Genomic DNA, 18,750 nt, shown 5'->3' with positions numbered 1-18,750 from the left:
CATCATTTTTTTTACTCTCTACTTAATTATTCCCATCTTCATGAAAGCATTTTTATTTTAAAAAAAAAAAAGTCTTCCCCTTGAGCCTACTTTTCACCAGCTCCCACCTGATTTCTTTGCTCCCCTTTAAGCAAAACTCAAAAGAGTTCCCTAGTCTCACTAGTATCGATGCCTCCACACACCCCATTCTCTCTTAAACCCCCTCCAATCCGGGTTTCACGTCCCCCATGTTTTCAAGGTTCTTTTTCTGAAGTCACCAATGATGTCTACGCTGCTAAATCTCAGTCTCGCTCTCCCTCCTTCTAAGTACAGTCTTTTCACGTGGCTTCCGGGAGAACATTCACACCTGCCTTGCCGGTTCACTCACTGGGCGCTTCATCTGTCTCCCTTCCTCATTCTTCATGTGCTCCTTGAACTTCTTAATGTTGGAGTGTCCCAGGGTTCAGGCTGCAGTTCTCTTCTCTGCCTATCAACTATTTAACCTTCATTATCTTACTGTCGTTGACATTATCATATAAATATCATCTAGGTGCCAACAACCCCGTATTTATACCTCCTGTACAGATACCTCTTCCATACTCCACATTTAGGTATCCAACCAGCTCATTTCTCCCAGCTACTGGCCCCTTTCCTATGCCTCAAACCAAGAATGGTCCAAGAATCTTGGAAACCCTTGCACCAGCTCTTTCCTATGCCTGAATGTTCTCTCTGCCCCCCCAAAAATATTCACATGGTTAACTCCCTCCTCTCCTTCCAATCTTGCCTTAAATCTCACCTTCCCAATCAGGCCTGGTTTCTCCCACTATGCACTGCAACTGCCCCACACCTCGTGTTCTCAAAACTGCCTTACCCTGCTGTGCTCTTCCTTTTCCATAATGCTTACCATGCTCTAACCAACTATTACCATTTATCTATTAATCATTATTATTGCCTTCCAGCATACTATTTATTATGTTTATTACATTTCCCCACCCACTAAAAATAAGCTTCATGAGAGTTCACATTTCTGTCCATCGTGTTCACTGTTGTATCCCAAACACCAAAGAAGCTGCTGGTCATAGTAAGTAATCAATAAATATTTTTTGAGTGAATATTTTTTCCCACCTTTCAAATAAGGACAAAAATATCTACTTCTCAGGGTTGTTATGATAATGAACACGGCAAGTGACAAATAAATATCTTTACTACTTCAAATCAATTTTTGATCACCCCTCCCAAAGTAAGGTATGGTCTTTGGACATTTCTTTATATTAGATTTAGCAAAAAAATCGCTGGTTCTCTCAAGCAGTAAAATTACCGTCTATCATCAATCCAAATGAAAGTCGTGTTCCTAGTTTAGTGCCTCTTTCCTGAATTTAAAAATAATAGGACTTCTTTTTCAAGGGATAATCTTCTGAATACACGAACAGGGAACGTGAGTGAGGGAGCGGTGGAGGAGGCCGGAGAGGGAAGATATATAGTAAGGGAGGAGGAATTCACTTGGCAAGCAGCCAGATAACTGAGTCGGCTTGAGGTCAAAAGGGTCTAAGCACTGTTCTTGCACGTAGTAGGCACTCAATAAGTATCAGTTGAATATATGCATGTGGCAGCTAGCCCTAGTAACCCTGCAATCCCCACTTTCTGGTATTCATACACTTGCATAGCGCCCTCCCTCCCTAAGCAGGGCCAGCCTGTTTAACCAAAGGATATTGAGGATATGATGGTGATAACTTCCAATGCTGAGCCATAATGAAACTGCCGCTTCTGCCTGCATTCTTGAATTATGAGCACACTCAAGCAGCCCTATGGAAAAATCCACGTGGCAAAGGAACTGAGGCTGTCTGATAATCACCAGCATCCCCTTGTGAGCCAACTGAGTGAGGATCTTGGAAGTGGATCCTCCAGCCCCAGGCGAGCCTTTGGATGTCTGTAACCTTGGCCAACACCTGAACGCAACTTCAGGAAAGATGCTGATTGGAACTACCCAGCTAAGCAGCTTCTAAGTTCTCAGCCCATAGAAACTGGGAGTTTAAAATGTTAATTTTTTTAAGAGTGATTTTTTATGCAGCAATAAACTTAATACAATAAATAAAGGAATGAAATGAAAGATCACAAGATCAACCTCATATCCGCTAGCTTATTAAAGAGGGATTTACGTAACAGTCAATTAAGCGACTGGTATTCAAGTATCAAAGGGAAAGTATTAGTGGTACTTTTTCCTCTGGACGAATGGGGCTTATAGGGACCATGATAAGGAGCCCTTATATAGAATTGTAGAGTGTGGGTAAAACATTTTCCACTCTTCTGAATCCAGTGGAAAAGAGAGAAAATTTCCTAGCCAAGGAGAAGACAGGACTATTAAGGATGCTCACTTTCCAGGCAGAGCTCAGCATCCATTGTCGATGTAGTAGAGTAGGAGGGGAGGTTCTGTCAGCTGTGGGGCCTCAAGAAAGCTGAGTCATGTCTTTATTCTCCTGAAGATGCACAGCATTTTTGCCATCTGGTCCCCACAGGCTACCATGGCAGCATACTGGGCAGATGTGTGTCACATGTCCTAGGCTGTCCCAGAGAGAAGACCACTACTACCTCCTCCTTACGGGACCAGCCGACTTGTACAAATTCTTATCAGGGGTGTCCACGAAAACCAGAATCATGCAGCTTCATCACACTGAGTGTGACCTGGTGTTTAAGGGTCGGGCTGCCCACTCATCCCTGATGGCCTGGCCTCCCAGATTAAAAATGACCTACCAGGCCATTTAAATCGCAAATTAAAACGTTGATACTTGCACATTTGAAGATGATACTGGGTCTAAATTCAAAGTTCTGTTTGATGATGAATTCCTCAGCCAGTTTTATATCTAAAGCCCATAGGCTCTACTCAAGGGAATAGATAAACAGGATGGGGGGGAATCTCATTACAAAGTGGGGTGGGTTTTTAGGGGTTTTTTGTTTTTGTTTGCTTACAGGGCTTTAGCCCAGGAGAAATTGCTCCCAAGAATCACTACCAAGACACTTGAAAGTGTATGTCAATACAGACATAGATAGATACATATACATATATAAAATCAGTAAAATACATGTAAGTACAAAAATATTTTTAATTTAACAATAAAAAGTATTTGCAAAAGATAAGCAGAAAAGAATCAACTAATCAGAAAATGTTTACATTTCTCTTAAATTTTTTTTACCTACCAGCAGTTGCCAAACCAAAAAAACATATATTCTTTTGGGCTTTTACAAAGAAGCAAACAATGAGTTTGGTCAAATTTTACATCTCTAGTTTAGATATTCCAAAAAGGAAATCTAAATGTTTTTGAAACATTTTTATTTTGTTTATAGAAAAGATGCATCTGAATATTCAGCATTCTAAGTGAAAGATCTTCACCTCCCTGAAGGAGTTAATGTTTTCATAATTTGAGTACTTCTGATATTAATTATATTTGTGGCTATGATTAATGCAGAAGCTATCAAGCCACCTCAAGTGACTCACATAAAAGATGGCCCTTAGGACTTCATCTTTTCTCTGGCTACACTCACTCCCTTGATGATCTCATCCAGTTACTGGGCTTTCAACATCACCTGTGCATTGACGACTCCAATATTTCTATCTGGAGCCCAGACAGCATCTCTAAACCCCAGACTCATATATCCAGCTGCCTGTTTGACATCTCCACGCACCTCCATTAAAGCCTAACATGTATTTCACTCTTATCTTGTCCCAACACAAACCTCTGATTTTCTCTCCCGAATCTTCTCCTCCCACTGCCTTGCCCTTCTAAGGAATAAGAGCTCCATCCTCCCACTTGCTCAGGCCAAAAATCTGGGAGTTATCCTCAACTCCTCTCTTTCTTTCACATCCAACCTCAAACCCGACAGCACGTACTGTCAATTCTACCTTTCAAACTGCCCGGAATCTGACTCCACACTGTCTCCACCGCCACTGTGCTGATCCAAGGCCCCATTATCTCACACCTGGGTCACTCAGTAGCCTCCTAACTAGTCCCCTGCCTTAGCTCTTGCTCCCTAAGTACACAGTGTTCAAAGTGATTAAGTAAAGCATTAGGAAAGCATGTTAGGAAAGCATGTCCTCCCTCTATTCAAAACCATAAAATTTCTCTGCATTCTAGCAAATCAAAAGCCGACATCACGAAGTCCTGTATAATCACACCGCACCCTCCACCTCCTCCACCTGATGGTCCCCCCAGCTTATATCCTACTGTTCTCTCCATTGTTCCTTCTAGTTGAGTCATTCTGGCCTCCTGACTGTTTCTCAAATGGCAGGACCTTGGCATGAGCGAAGCTGCTTCCCACCCAGTCGGCTGCACGGCCTGCTTGCCTTCTTGCTTCCTCAGGCTTTGCTCTGCTGGAACCTTCTCAGGGACCCCCTGTTGAAAAGACAATCCCTCCCCTCTCTGGCAATACCCATTCTCCTTTGCTTCATTTTTCTCCATAGCCTTTTTCATATCTGACAGAGTAAATATTTTACTTATTTGTTTCTTGTTTATTTCCCTCGATTAGGATGTAAACTTCCTTAGGACAAAGGCTTTTATCCATTTTGTTTACTATTGTATTGCCAGCTTTGAAATATGCTTAGCAAATAGTAGGCACTCAATAAAAACTCATTGAATGTATGAGTATTAAGGAATGAGAAAACCATCAGCAAAAATATTTTGCTATCAATATTTCAGTAATCGGTCACTATACTCGCTAGTACAAGGAAAGCTCAATATATTATTGTTTATACATCCTTTAAATACTCTTTGAAAATACTCTTAGAAAAAAAATTGAAAGAAAAATCATATTTATCATATAGTTAAATCTCTAAGGTCATCTTCACCCTAGCTTTATGCATCTGTAGTGCGAACCTAAGCTCCAATGTCATGACTCTTCTGTCATGACAAACTGGGTTTTTAATATCTCAACATAATTCTCCCACATATGAGAACCCCATTAGAGCAAGTAGCCTTATTCCTATTTAAAACTAGATGGACAAAGCATGTGTAGGTTTAAACCTCCCACCGCCCTCCCCCACTAACAAGTGCAACCAGAGAAACATTTTGCAAGACCTGAATAATTACAAAATAGAGGTCTGCAAACTATGGCTCAGAGACCAAAGCCAGCTGGGGTTGCTAAATAAAATACAGCATGCCCAGTGAGATTTGAATTTCAGATAAACAACAAACAATATTTTGAGGAAAAATGTCTCAAATACCAAATACTAAATCTGGCAATTTGAAATCTGTCCCACACCTGTTTTTGTACAGCCCACAAGCAAAGAGTGATTTTTCCATTTTTAAGTGATTGGAAAAATATAAAGGAGAGTAATATTTTGTTACAGGTAAAAAATTACATAAAATTCAAATTTTAGTGTCCATAAATAGTTATTGGAACACAGCCATGCTCATCTGTTTATGTCCTATCTATGGCCACTTTCGCACGACAACAGCGCGGTTGAGTAGTTGCCACAGAGACCATATGGCCACAAAGCCTAAACACCGACTGCCTGGCCCTTTGCAGAGAAAGCTTGTCAATCCCCATCATAGAGTATTTACTTTTTATTGTCCCCCTCAGCAAAGACTAAGCAAAGGGGACTCTCTACCCCTTAGAACACTCTTCACTCAGAAGCCCTCTGGTGCTTTACCTGCATATTGCACAAAGGAGGAAGCAAGCTGACGAGAGGAGAAGGGACGAAATGGAGGTGATGGATCCCCACAAAACTGAGTGTGAGTCCTTCTGCCCCCCATGACACCCTGAGCAAGGTACGTCAGTGGGGGCCGTAGGAGACCACCACATAGGCTGGCTGTGAGGGTTAGGAGATAATAATCAAATGATTGATTTTAAAGGACAAAAATAGGATCAAGTTTCCAGATTGCAATAGAGGGTATGATTATTAGGACAGAAAGTGAAAAGATAATTAGGACTAGGAGAATAAATTTCTTGATTATTCACCAAGAAGTGAACTTAAATGAAAATATAGGCTTCACATGGATTCGAGCAAAGATAGCATGACCAAAATTAGGGAAGGATGGATGGGTGTCGTCTGAGCAAGGAAGGCAGCCATAAAAACCTTTTCAAGGTAAGTAAATGTTGGATTGCATCTGTTCGGTACACAGGTGATTGCCTTAGCTGACATTATATAAAACCCATTCCCAGAACTATTATTATACAAGCATGGCTTGCTTTATTGCACCTCGCTTTATTGCTCTTCACGGAGACTGTGGTTATTACACAGCGAAGGTTTGTGGCAACCCTGCTTTGAATAGTCTCTGGGTGCCATTTTTCCAACAGCATGTGCTCATTTTGTGTCTCTGGTGTCAACATTTTAGTAATTCTTGCAGTCTTTCAAACTTTTGCATTATATTGTATCTGTTATGATGATCTGTGATGAGTAACCTTTGATGTGCTATTGTGCAGTATTCAAAAGGAAGGGCTTGAGCATGTGCTGCTGTTACCATGAGGGAAACGAGAAAAGACAGAACGATGTTCACATGCCGTGAGGAGGCAACGGAGGAAATAGCAACCCCTGTCTGATTAGCCTCATTCTTTCCAGCAAATATTTCTACTCAGGCCCCTGAGTTAAAGTTATCAGCCCCTTGTTTTTAGGCCCTAGAAAAACAAGGACTGTATAAACTGAGGGGAGATTTTATAAGATCCATCAAATGACTATATTTGCGACCCATCACTCTAGGCAGTGGCTCTCAAGTGAGCCTCACGTGTAGGACATATTCCCAAACACAACTTCTGACACCAGATATACTGCACTTCACTGCCCCTAAAAGGCATATCAGCGTTGGAGAGAGTGAGAGTGATGTTATCAGAGTGATAACCTTGAGGCTGTTCTAAGTATATTTTTAAATGTAAATTAGCTGCATGCTTCAGTACTTCAACTGTGTTTGGTAACAAATACTTATGGCACACCTCTTTCCTGACCTGTGTCACAGCACTGTGACTGAGTAGTACTGTTTCATGCCACTCCCCAAGAACAACATTGTCCAAAAATATAGACATTCATGTTAACATTGATCATGGCAATAATATTAACAATCCCTATAATCAGTCCTCAAGATTGCCTCAAGAACTATGTTTCTGAAATCAATCTCTGTTCCCAACATATATTGATGCACTTCACAGGCTTATCCTCAGAGCCAGCCAACACATTCATTAGTTCGTTTATTCTCAACGTGTGCAGCTCACATGATAAGAACCACTGGTCTAGTGTGATAGGTCACAACAACAGGAATCTGGTGCATTTCCATCAACCAGTAGGTAGTGACATCCTGCTCTTTGCCAGATGCAGTTCTGGGGATAAAGATGAGTAGTCATATCCCTGGCCCTCTAAAAGCTCACAGTCTAGTGAGGATGACAGACAAATAAAACAATTTCAATGCAATGGGATCAAATAAAATGGTAGCCATGAACACAATGCAGAAAGTTAGCAAACTCTGTTGGCACTCTCAACCACCTCCCTTCTGACCAGACCCCCCAACTTCAAGGCAACCTGCACTCTCTTATTTTTCTGTGGTAGACACTTCAAGCATAACTCCTTAGCATAAAATGTTCCCTCCTTGGGAATAGCCACAAACACAGGTGTGGGATGAGAGGTCATGTCTTTACGTAACTGTGATATCCTAGAAATAGGTGATTGTTCCAGAAGTAGACATCTGACCCGAACTGAACCAGTCGATGGTCTCTCATCAGAATTTGAAATTCTAAACTGAGATACACAGAGACTTGGAGATGAATCAGATTAATGGCAATGCCTTATGAAGAATGACCACAAACTCTTGTCAACAAGGGCCCACAGCCCCCCTGCCTTCCACCCTCCCCAAGTGTTACTTGTTGGACTCCCTTCAACTCTCTAACAACCTTCCAGTTTCCTTCCATCTGCCCTAGGCCAGACTCAGTTCTTAGGCTTACAACCCAAGAAACCTTCATACGTGTTGCCTGTTCACAGTTTCCCAGTCTAACTGTATTTCTCTCTGATCAAACAATTTGCTGAGAGGTGACTGGCTCGTAAAGCTTAATATGTTATCTGCCCTCCAGAGGGGTAATAGTCTAGGGGAACTTGTGGAGATACAATGTCAGGATTGAGAGTTTACTCTACTGCAAGGGGGTTTCGGGACCTACTGAACCATAATAGTCCAGTAAAGGAAACATTCGGATATATGTAGATTATCATGAATGGCTCTTAAATTCCACTAAATCATATAGTTTCAAATCTTAGCTCTGTCATTCACTTAACCAAGTTTACACAGCTAGTAAATGGCAGAGCTAAAATTGAAACCAAATCTGGCTACTTCCAAACCTCATATTTTTTTCATACCACAGATATATTAATACCTCTTTTCATTCTTCCTTTAAATCAGTGGTTCTTAATTGGGAGCAATTTTCCACACCCCCACTCCTACTCCAGAAGACTCTGGGCAAGGTCTAGGGACATTTTTGGTTGTTACAACTGTGGGGAGAAACTGGCATCTAGTCGGTAAAAGCCAGGGATAGTGGTAAATATCCTGCAAGGCACAGAACAGCCCCACAACAGTAACTTATCTGGCCCAAAATGCCAATAGTGCTAAGGCTGAGAATTTCTGCTTTAAGTTAAAAAAAAAAAAAAAAGACAAGTCTTTGGAAGAATGTATGACTCAAATATCTAAAACAGGGAATTCAAAGAATTAAAGAAAAATCCCATTTCATGAAAAATATACATTGATACATTGCAATAGTAGGTAGTCATTAATTATAGGCAGATCCATTGATGTAAAAAATATTTATAGTGTATTTTTAAATAGGAAAAAAAATGCTCCAGAAACAGAGTATGATCCCATTTTGTAAATAAAATGTATGTGTGCATGAACATGGGCTCACATACGTGGAAGAAGAAGACTGGAAGGCTATATACCAATAAGTTGGTAGTGTCTAGCCCTGAGCAGGAGGGCAATTAAATAATTGTTGTCTTCCTCTTTTTTTCTTGACATGCATTTCTACATTTAAAATTACTTGGTTTCATATTTTAAAATGATTCTAAACGTCAGCCTCATGGCTGACCTCAGCTGGTTCCTGTTGGCTCACGCTGGATGTCTTGCTCCGCCCACCTATACACTCAAGAAAGGAAGTACTGTTTTATTAAAATACGCTCAGGAAGTGAACCTCTGTTTATGGTGTTCTGGTGCATGCTTGAAAAAATTAACTACACTGAATCAAGGTCTCATCTCCCCAGAGCCTCCTTGCTTCTGACTTACATGAGTCCTTAGTCCTACTTCCTGCTGGTGACACCCCCCACTCCGCCACCCACTCCTTTCTTCTACAGAATCAGTTCTTCTTATCAAGATCTCCTTACTTCTGAGTAAACTTTAGGTAAAGGAAATATTATTCACAACTCTAACTACACCACCTCTATCACTCAACTGATGAGATGAAAAAAAGAATTTTAGAATTTACATTCTTAATCTAATCTTCAAAATGAAACCATTAGTGGGAAAATAATTTTGTCCCTAAATAATTAAAAGTATTCTTAGAATTAATCCTCATATCCATTCTAGATTCATTTCTTTCAACAGGCAAAGTATTATTATTATTATTTCCATTCCTAACAGAACCACAAGAAAGAGGGACTTGACCTTCATTTGGGGTCATGATTGACAAGGATGGGTCAGTCCAGAAATACCCTCCTTCAAGTGCTAGGAGACTAAGTTCCTTGCTATATAGTTACATAATTTTTTTTAAAGATAAAGAACTAAGGTAGTTTATAATATACTTGTTTTGCAGGGTTCATTTGTTCATTCTTTGTTTTCCCTATGAGGCATCCATTATTATTACTTCTCTAAGTTAATTCTACATTTATTGAATTACTAGAGGTCTTTCTTCTGTTCTTCAGAGAACATCCCTTTGGGGAGGCAGGGCAAAGGAAAGCGTTTTTAGTAACTGAACATTAGGTATCCCAGACTATCAAAAAAGTGTTTCCTGTCATTTCTCTCCTCTGTTCTTAATATTTGTTACTACTGGGAAGACATTTCTATAAAACTCAGAAGAAAATAGAATGGTATACTAAATTAAATTATACCTGAAACTGTTATTTCTCTCTTCCAGATTGAGCATTCATTCAATCCACAGTTCATCCTCAAGACCTTGTCTCTGAAGAGGTTCTCTTCTTTTTCCAGTTACTGAACACCTCAAAAGGATGTGTGTGTTTATGAACGTGTGTGCTTCTGTGTTAGTGTATGTCTGTGTGTATTTGTTTTATTTCCAATGAATTAAGTAAGACATTTACTGAACACCTCAAAACTGAGGCTGGAATATAATAGATGCTCCACAAATATGTGTTGAATGAAAGATCAATGAATGTACAAGGCCTATAATCTTTATATAATAATAAAATTTTTAAAAATGTATATTGTACTTCTTGATCAGCTTATAAGAGAGAGAACTGGCAGCACCAACAACTCTTCCTGAAAATTCACACCATTCACTTCAATAAATACATTTAATAGCTTGAAATGGTATCATGCTTTTCCATGACGGTGTCAATGCATTTGGTGTGATAAATAAATGAAGCTTTTAAAAAATCTGCTATCACAAGAATGGAAAAACAAGCACCACGTGTACTTGCCATCAAATTGGTACTAACTGGTCAACACTACGGTGCTCACATGGTAGTAATATTCATTGAGTGCCAGTCAGGTGGCGGGGGGTAAACTCACAACTAATGGATGTGGAGCACACTGTATGGGGGAAGGGCACACTGTGGCCCTGGCTTGGGGCAAGACAAAGTCATTATATGTAACCAAATTTTGTGTACCCCCATAATATTCTGAAATAAAAAACAAAGAAAGAAAGAACTGCATCAGAAAAAAAAAATCTGCCTCATTGATAAATTAGTCTGCTGATACTTTATTTTTATTATAAGCAATTAAAGATTCTATATAACCTTGGGAAAATGTTGCTCATAGCTAAACTGAAAATACGATTAAAATGTAACAGAGATGATATACTTCATTTTTAAATGATGACAACAATTTATTCTTGGGTTAAAGAGCCAGTTTACTTTCTGTTCCAATAACTTTCACACGTAATGAAATGGCACAAGCTGCTTTAGCTCCTGTATGTGACAATTTCTATGATTAAGGCTAATTAATTTCTCTGACAACTATAATTAATAATCTCCATCCTACTATTTCAGGAAAGCTCATCCACAAAAGGCAATGAATAACTCCTCATTGCAAATAATAAAGGCTTTCATACATGGAAAGATCTTTTAGAACAATTAGCAATTAATGAAAAGTATGCAAATGCCTAGAAATTGCAAATGTTCAATCAATTTCAAATGACATGGCCTTTCGTTATCCAGCCAGCAAGAGAAGTAACAATAAAATAATTAGTTTAAAAATCTAAAACTATTGGTAATGAAAATTACAAAAAGGAAATCAGTTATCCAAATATAAAATTCAATGTAAATGTTAGACATATAAATTAAAATGAAGATATAATTTCAAAACAAGTAAAGAATAAATTGAAAGCATAATAGAGATTCATATTATCTATGTTCACTTTTTGTCCATAAGCCAAAACTGAATAGTTTATATTCAAACTTTTTTATATTTTATATTTATCAAAAGAACTTAATCTGGTTGGAAAATCAAACTACTTATTCTGCATGCACTAAAACCAGAACTTTAATTTCCTGAAATCATAATTTCTCAAGTACTGGACTTCCCTATTATTCAAACTAATTTTCGCCACCGTTAGTAAGGCTTTTTTGGATTTGGTTTACAAACATGGCTTTTTATTAATACCAGAAACTTTGGCTGAATCACTTTTAAGAACTTAGTTGCTACCTGGAAAGACAATGATAGAATTGTAATAAATATGCATAGAAAATGATTTTTACCATTCTCTCTGCTCCTTTCTGCAGAATCCTGGGTCAGACCTCCTGCTTATTAATCCTTATACCAGTTCTGCTAGTTAGGTCTAAAGGGCCTCCCCTCCAGTTCTAACCTGTAAGCAATCCCTAAATTTCATCAAAAATCAAAAATAGGTGCTGGTATAAACCAGACAATCACTCAAATATCAGACCTTTGTTCAATGATGAATTCCTTTCTATCACAGGCAATAACTTGTCTAATGTGCTATTCATCAAAAATACGTCTTATATCTTATTCATCAAAAATAATCTTATATCTTTTAAATATTATTATGGCTCTGAAATTATATCTTATTCATCTTATTCTATCCAATTATCTTCACAGGCCTAAGTTTAAAGCTATTTTCCCCTATATTGACAAGCATGTCATCTGTTGTGAAGACAATGTAGGGTATCCTCTCAGACATTTGTCCTTGTCTACTACATATCTCATCTTGGAAGTCCTTTCTGTAATAGGTCCTGCTGACATTCCTCTGTTGACAGAACATCCACCCATTGATGAAATTAAATTATCACTCCATGGACAAGCACCTCTACCTGAAACTTTGGAAATCACATCATGGAACACTAAGAATAGTTTCACATGCTGTATGCGACATACAAAAGAGAGCATTTATTTCTACTCTAGCAAGGATGTAAAGTTCCCTTCACCTAGTCAATGCCAGTTAGTGACAGTTAAGCCACAGTCTTTTGTGACATGTGACATGTTTCTTAATGAAAGGAAAATCGTATCATAAGCCTACTTCTCAGCTGTGACATGCTGTCTAGGCTCTGGTATGCCTCAAGTTGGAAAATATTCCCTTCCCTTCACAAACACAAATTCCACATGCCATAAGCTGTGGCCCCCATGGGCTTGCTTACTCGTGGTTTTCTAAATCAATACCAACAAAGGAAAGAACTGCCTGTTTTAAAGTCATGTTTTATTAAAATATATCTTTACTAAAAAGGCATTTGTTTAATAGCAACTTACTCAGTGCTGGAGCAATTCAAAACAACTGGTATTCCCTCAACTATTTTATGATATTTTATTTTCAAATTTCAGGTAACATGTCCTTGAGACGAACAACTATAGCTATCTTCAGACTCTAGACTGAATGTCCAAAGCAGTGATTCTTAAACTTGTCTTCACATTGGAATCACCTGGGAGCTTCAAAAAGTATTGACGCCTTTGTTCTACCTAGAGATTGTAAGTAAACTTGTCCCAGTATGGTCTGGGCTTGGAAATTTTTACTAGGTCCTCAGATGATTTTAATGCACAACTCAGTTTTAGAACTACTAGTCTATATATTATTAATGACTACATTGCTATGTAGGCATTATATAAACACAGCACTCCGTGGTTATCTGGCATGATCAGGGAAAGATACTCAGACTAATTAACTTTACTAATAATTGTTACCACATATTAAATTGCCAGGCACTTTACTGACATTATATCCAATCCTCACAAGATTGCAAGATAGGTAATATTATTCCTACCTCGCAAATAGGAAACTGCAGGTCAGAAAGTTTAAGTTTCTTACCCGAAGCCACCCACTAATAAATGGTGGAGCTAGTATTGAATCCAAGTCTCTTTGATCTGTTATTTCCACTATACCACACATTTTCCAGAGGAACAATATCACTTCCAAGGAAGTGGAAAGTAGTTCTCAGAAGTCAAAAACTTCTTAGAAGACACCATGGTTTGTGGCCCTCCCAAGCCCACCTCTATCCGACAAAACCTTATTCTTTAATATTTTATTTCTTTCATTGGGAAGAATTTAAATTTGCTTTCATTTTTCTACTTAAGGGGACAATAATGAAAAAATAGTTTAAGAAACACTGCACTACATCACTTTTTGTCTTCATCGATTAAGTATTTTGGCTAATGAGTTAGTATATACTACTCACACACCACATATTAATTATTTACTATGCAAAATATGCATAGAGAAAATAGCTCTCTCCTCAATTTTATAATCCCCAAGTTGCACTCACAGCTGAAAAGAACCGCCGTGTAAATAAAACCTATATGCCATAGGTTCCAGAATGTTAACAATAGAAGTAGCGAGTCCAAGGACTATTATCTAAAAGTCATTCTGAATGTCTATTATATTGCCACCCCAGCAGCATAGCAGCAGATAAATACTAGAGTAAGCTTTCTCTGATCTGACATGCTCAGACGTCAAAATATTTCAACCTTTTAAACATTTGGAGGTAAGAATTAAGTCTTATTCAACTTTGTATTTTTATAGCACTTGGCCTCATACAAACTAGTCATTCAACAAATGTGTGTAAAATTCAAACAAAAACAGAATTGCCATTTTCCTATACATGTTACCAATTACATACTTAAATGCATGCAACTATAAAGCAATTCTGAGTAAATTTTAATTACTCTTTACTGATTCAGAAGATGTTTTCTACTTTATTTAAGATCACTATTTTAAAATCAATTTTTATTCTGACAGAGAGAAGTGCAGCACAAAATAAGTATTGAACTTTAACCTAATTTTTTCTTTAGGAAACTACTAATCTGATTTGCCAAGATGTCATCTTTGCCCTATGGAGAAGTACAAAGAGGCGTGGGGGCTGTTGCCAAGTGTTCAAGTACTTGAGCTCAGACTCTGGCTGAAGGCAATTAGAAAACATACCCCACAGTAGCCTGAGAAGGCACCTTTGGGAGGAAGTGGCCCGACTTGTGCCAAAAGAGCCAGTATGTTTATGCCTGCCTCCAGAAAGCACAGAAAGGAACTGAAGAGATAATCAGAAACACAGTGTCACATAAGCTTATTTGCCTAAGGCAAGACAGAGGGCTCTGGACAATTTCCTCAAAGGAGCTGTTGCTTGAAAAAGCTTGACAAGCTCACAGTCATGGACTGTGTGAGCAGATTAGAGGGGGAAAAAAAACTCTGAGATTTCCAGCGACAGAGACGGAGAACATTTGAGAATGGTCCCAAGGGCCGAGGACACCAAGAAAGAGTCACTAAAATTTATAGCCGGGAGTTTCTGTCCACTCCATGGCCAGTGAGAACTACGGGGGAAGAGGGTGGACCTAAAAGCAGAACACCCGGGGGAGCTGCCACTCTTGACAGTGGCTGCCCCTGTAGCTGAGAGAGTGTTAGTTTGGGAAAGAAATTCCATTGCATGGACAGCTCTGGTCCCTTTTTCCCTCTGTAATGGGAACACAAGGTTATACTAACCCTTCCGTGCACCTAGAACTCCTGTCCAGCCTTAATAACCTTTGTCATTCTTCTCACCGAGGAGAAAATTACGTCCACCAGAAAACAAAACTAGTTACCTTTGCATTGCAGAACTCAAGCCAGTTATTGTGATTCTAAAGGGCAAAGGAGCCCTGAGATTCCTGGCTTCCTGGGAGTCCACCCTCTCAAAGGAGCTGCATGAGGTAGTCATGATAATAATAACAATGACAGTTGGTAGCAGTTACTGAATATTTGCTATATATCAGTCACCGTGGTAGGTGTTCTCTGTTCATTTTTTTATCTAAACCTTTCAAAAATCTTATACAAGAATTTTTTTGTCTTATATACAGTAAAAGGAAAGAAGGAGAGAGAGTTTAGGTGAGTAAAATTCTAGATAACATAATTTGCCTTGGGTTTCACTGTGTTTCCAGCTAGCATTGGAGTTGCAAGCTTTGTCTTCTCACAGGAACCATCATTCTCTTATGTCCCTCTGGGTCATGGAGGATCTTTGCTCCCTGTGTAAGGGCCGGAAACCTAACTCAAACAGGCAAAGCAGAATGGAAGTTTTAGGATCTTGGATAACCAACCACAGGTAGAGAGCAGGCATCAGGTCCCCTTCTCTTGTCTCTGCTTCTCTTTGGGCATTGCTCTTTCTCACACAGAGAAGACAGGTATTCTCATTTGGCTGGGAAAATTGCCATTGACAATTTCACATCTACCTCTTCCCCAATTCATGACTCCGGAGAGAAGAGACATCTGTCTCCAACTTCAATGGGAAGAAATGCAGGGTATGGCTGGGCGCGGTGGCTCACGCCTGTAATCCTAGAACTCTGGGAAGCTGAGGCGGGAGGATCGTTTGCGCTCAGGAATTCGAGACCAGCCTGAGCAAGAGTGAGATTCTGTCTCTACTAAAAATAGAAAATAAATTAGCTGGGCAACTAAAAATAGAAAAAATTAGCCAGGCGTGGTGGCACATGCCTGTAGTCCCAGCTATTTGGGAGGCTGAGGCAGGAGGATCACTTGAGCCCAGGAGTTTGAGGTTGCTGTGAGCTAGGATGACGCCACGGCACTCTAGCCTGGGCAACAGAGTGAGACTTTGTCTCAAAAAAAGGAAAAAACGAAATGCCGGGTAGGACCCTCATCCACTTGGGTGCCATGTAACCATCCTTGGACCAATCATTGCAGCCTGAATGTCTAGACCTGAATTATGTGCCCACCTCTAAGGCCCAAAAGTCAAGCCCTGTGATTGGTAGCCCCACCAGAATCACACGAATTAGGGGAAAGAGTAGTAGTTCTTGTATGAAGAAGTGAGAGGTGTGGTTACCAGACTAAGAAATGTAGGGCTGACAAAAACAGCAGATGTCTACTACGCTAGTGATGCATGCACACATCACCTGAAGAGCTTGTTAAAATGCAGATTTTGATTCAAAAAGCCTTAGGCAGGGCCTGAGGTTCTGTATTTCTAACAAGTTCCCAAGTGATGTCACAGACCACACGGTGAGCAGCAAGGCACTAGCCCTCTTTCCATGCACTGCCCGCAGAGAGCTAACGTGGTGGGTGCTCTAACGCTCGGGGCTCCCCCACAGGGACGAATGCAATCTCTCACACTTGTCTGAGTGTGGCGCCTTCTCAGGACCTGCCGTGTCCCCGTCACAACACTGAAATAGAAGAGGTGTTACACGTCAGGACTGAGACATATTGGCAGAACTCCGTGATAAAAACACTTTACAATTTCATATCACCTTTCATTCCAAAGTGTTTCAGAAGCTATATACATTCGGCACCACAGAAAGATGATAGAGGCAGCAGACTCCGTGGGGTGAGGGAGGTGGCAGGAGATGGAGCAGGGCAGAGCAGGGTGTAAGCCAAGCACAGCAGGACATTTCTCTGTTAAAGGCAACACGACACCAAAAATTTGGGGAGAAAAAAATGAAAACTAAAGTCTTTAAGGTTTTTATTGAAAGGACAATAATACACTGGTAATAGGTTAATGTTCAAAATCAATTTCGAGTTATCTGCTCTCAGTAAGTTGCCTAGACAGGTGGGTACTCCACAAGCACAGAGAAAAAGGAAAGGAAATCAGAAATGAGCTGAACCAATAAGATTAAAAATACTATCCGGAACTCTATAAGCTCTGAGTCCAGTAACCCCAGCTCATGCAGGGTATGTTGGCCTTCTTAGTTAAATGATTAAGTCTTAAAATCTTAAAGAGCAGCTTTCCATCACATATTCTCTGGCCTGGGAAGTAGCTTTTTGTTTCAGAGCAATTAGTAAAAGAAAGGACTTTTCTGAGTATTACAAAATGCGTACATCTAACTTAACCTTAACACACCTGATAACAATGTGGATAGTTATTAATAATATATGTTCTGGAAAAAAAAGAGTCACCTTATGGCAGAGTTTGAAAACGGAAACTTTTAATTACTTCTGGGAGTGTTTGCCTTTAAAAGCAATCCACTTTGTAGAGCTGTTTGTTATCAAGGACTCCTGAGGGGCTTCCAGAGACTCAGAAGTTCTATTTTCACTTCTTCTGGCTCCTGCGACTGTGTCTAGCTGATATATAAAGACGCACAAGCTCCCACAAGATGGTTTCAAAGAGAATGTGCTCCAGGCAGTACGCAGCCAGCTACCACAGAAGCACAAGTCGAATTAAAGTGGCAAGGAGAGAAATCTTTTTGCTATTTCATATTTCCTAGTATTTCAAATACATTCATTCTATTAATCTACTTGGTGAAATGTTTTAGTAAATCTGCTTATTTATGAACATTCACAAAAACTTCAAGAAAAAAGAGAACAGGATGTTTTAGACGAGAAATGCATCTTTTCATTCTTTTTTGTTCATTGTCCGCCCATTGTTTCTCCTTCCACTCACGCTTGAGGCAAGGTGGTGAAGCCCTCCCCAGCCAACAGATAACAGTGGTCACTCCGTGGAGAATGGAATTTTAAATCACAGCGTTATTTTTTCCCACAGAGAAAAAAATACTTATAGAGCCCAGAAAGGTATTTTTCAGTATAGATATTTTCTTTATAACAGAAACTCCTCATTTTCGTTAGGAAATACATTAAAATGACTTGTGACTCTTGGGTCCTCGCACAATAATTTTGGGATCCTGGCAAAGTCCTGGTCAAAAGCCTATTTTTATCAGTCATGGAAAGTGACCGATGCATCTGGTTATCTCTTAGGATTCTGTCAGTTCCACAGCTAGAAACGGTGCTGCCATGCTCACTCCAGAGGACGGTGGTGGTGAAGTGTGGGTTTCAGATAAGGATTTACACTGAGAGGCCCGCTCTAGAACTACGCAGAAGATTACAGATAGGAGATAGGCAAGGAGAAAGTTATAATCATAAAATTAGAGTTATTACACTCATGCAAATAAATGAATATGTTCCAATCTGGTTTGCTTTTACATTTAACGATAGCAAAAAACAAAACTGCATGTATACCTTGAGAATTATAATCTATTATGCCAGCTTGGAAGGGAAAGTTACCAGTGAAAAGGCGTATTTTAGGCAATCAGTCGTCCTTATTTGATTCATCGTTTGACTTATTTACTGATATTCCATTTGCTTCTCAAATGACGTAGGGTAGCTCGACATTTAACTCACATCAACCACAGCAATATGAATTGAGCACTTACTCTGTCCAGCATAGTTCTAAGAATTGGAGATTCATGG

Source organism: Propithecus coquereli, unplaced genomic scaffold (genome assembly GCF_000956105.1).
Source record: "Propithecus coquereli isolate 6110/MARCELLA unplaced genomic scaffold, Pcoq_1.0 Scaffold46, whole genome shotgun sequence".
NCBI lineage: Eukaryota > Metazoa > Chordata > Mammalia > Primates > Indriidae > Propithecus > Propithecus coquereli.
The sequence above is the reverse complement of the archived record's forward strand: the minus strand, read 5'-3'. Positions refer to the sequence as shown.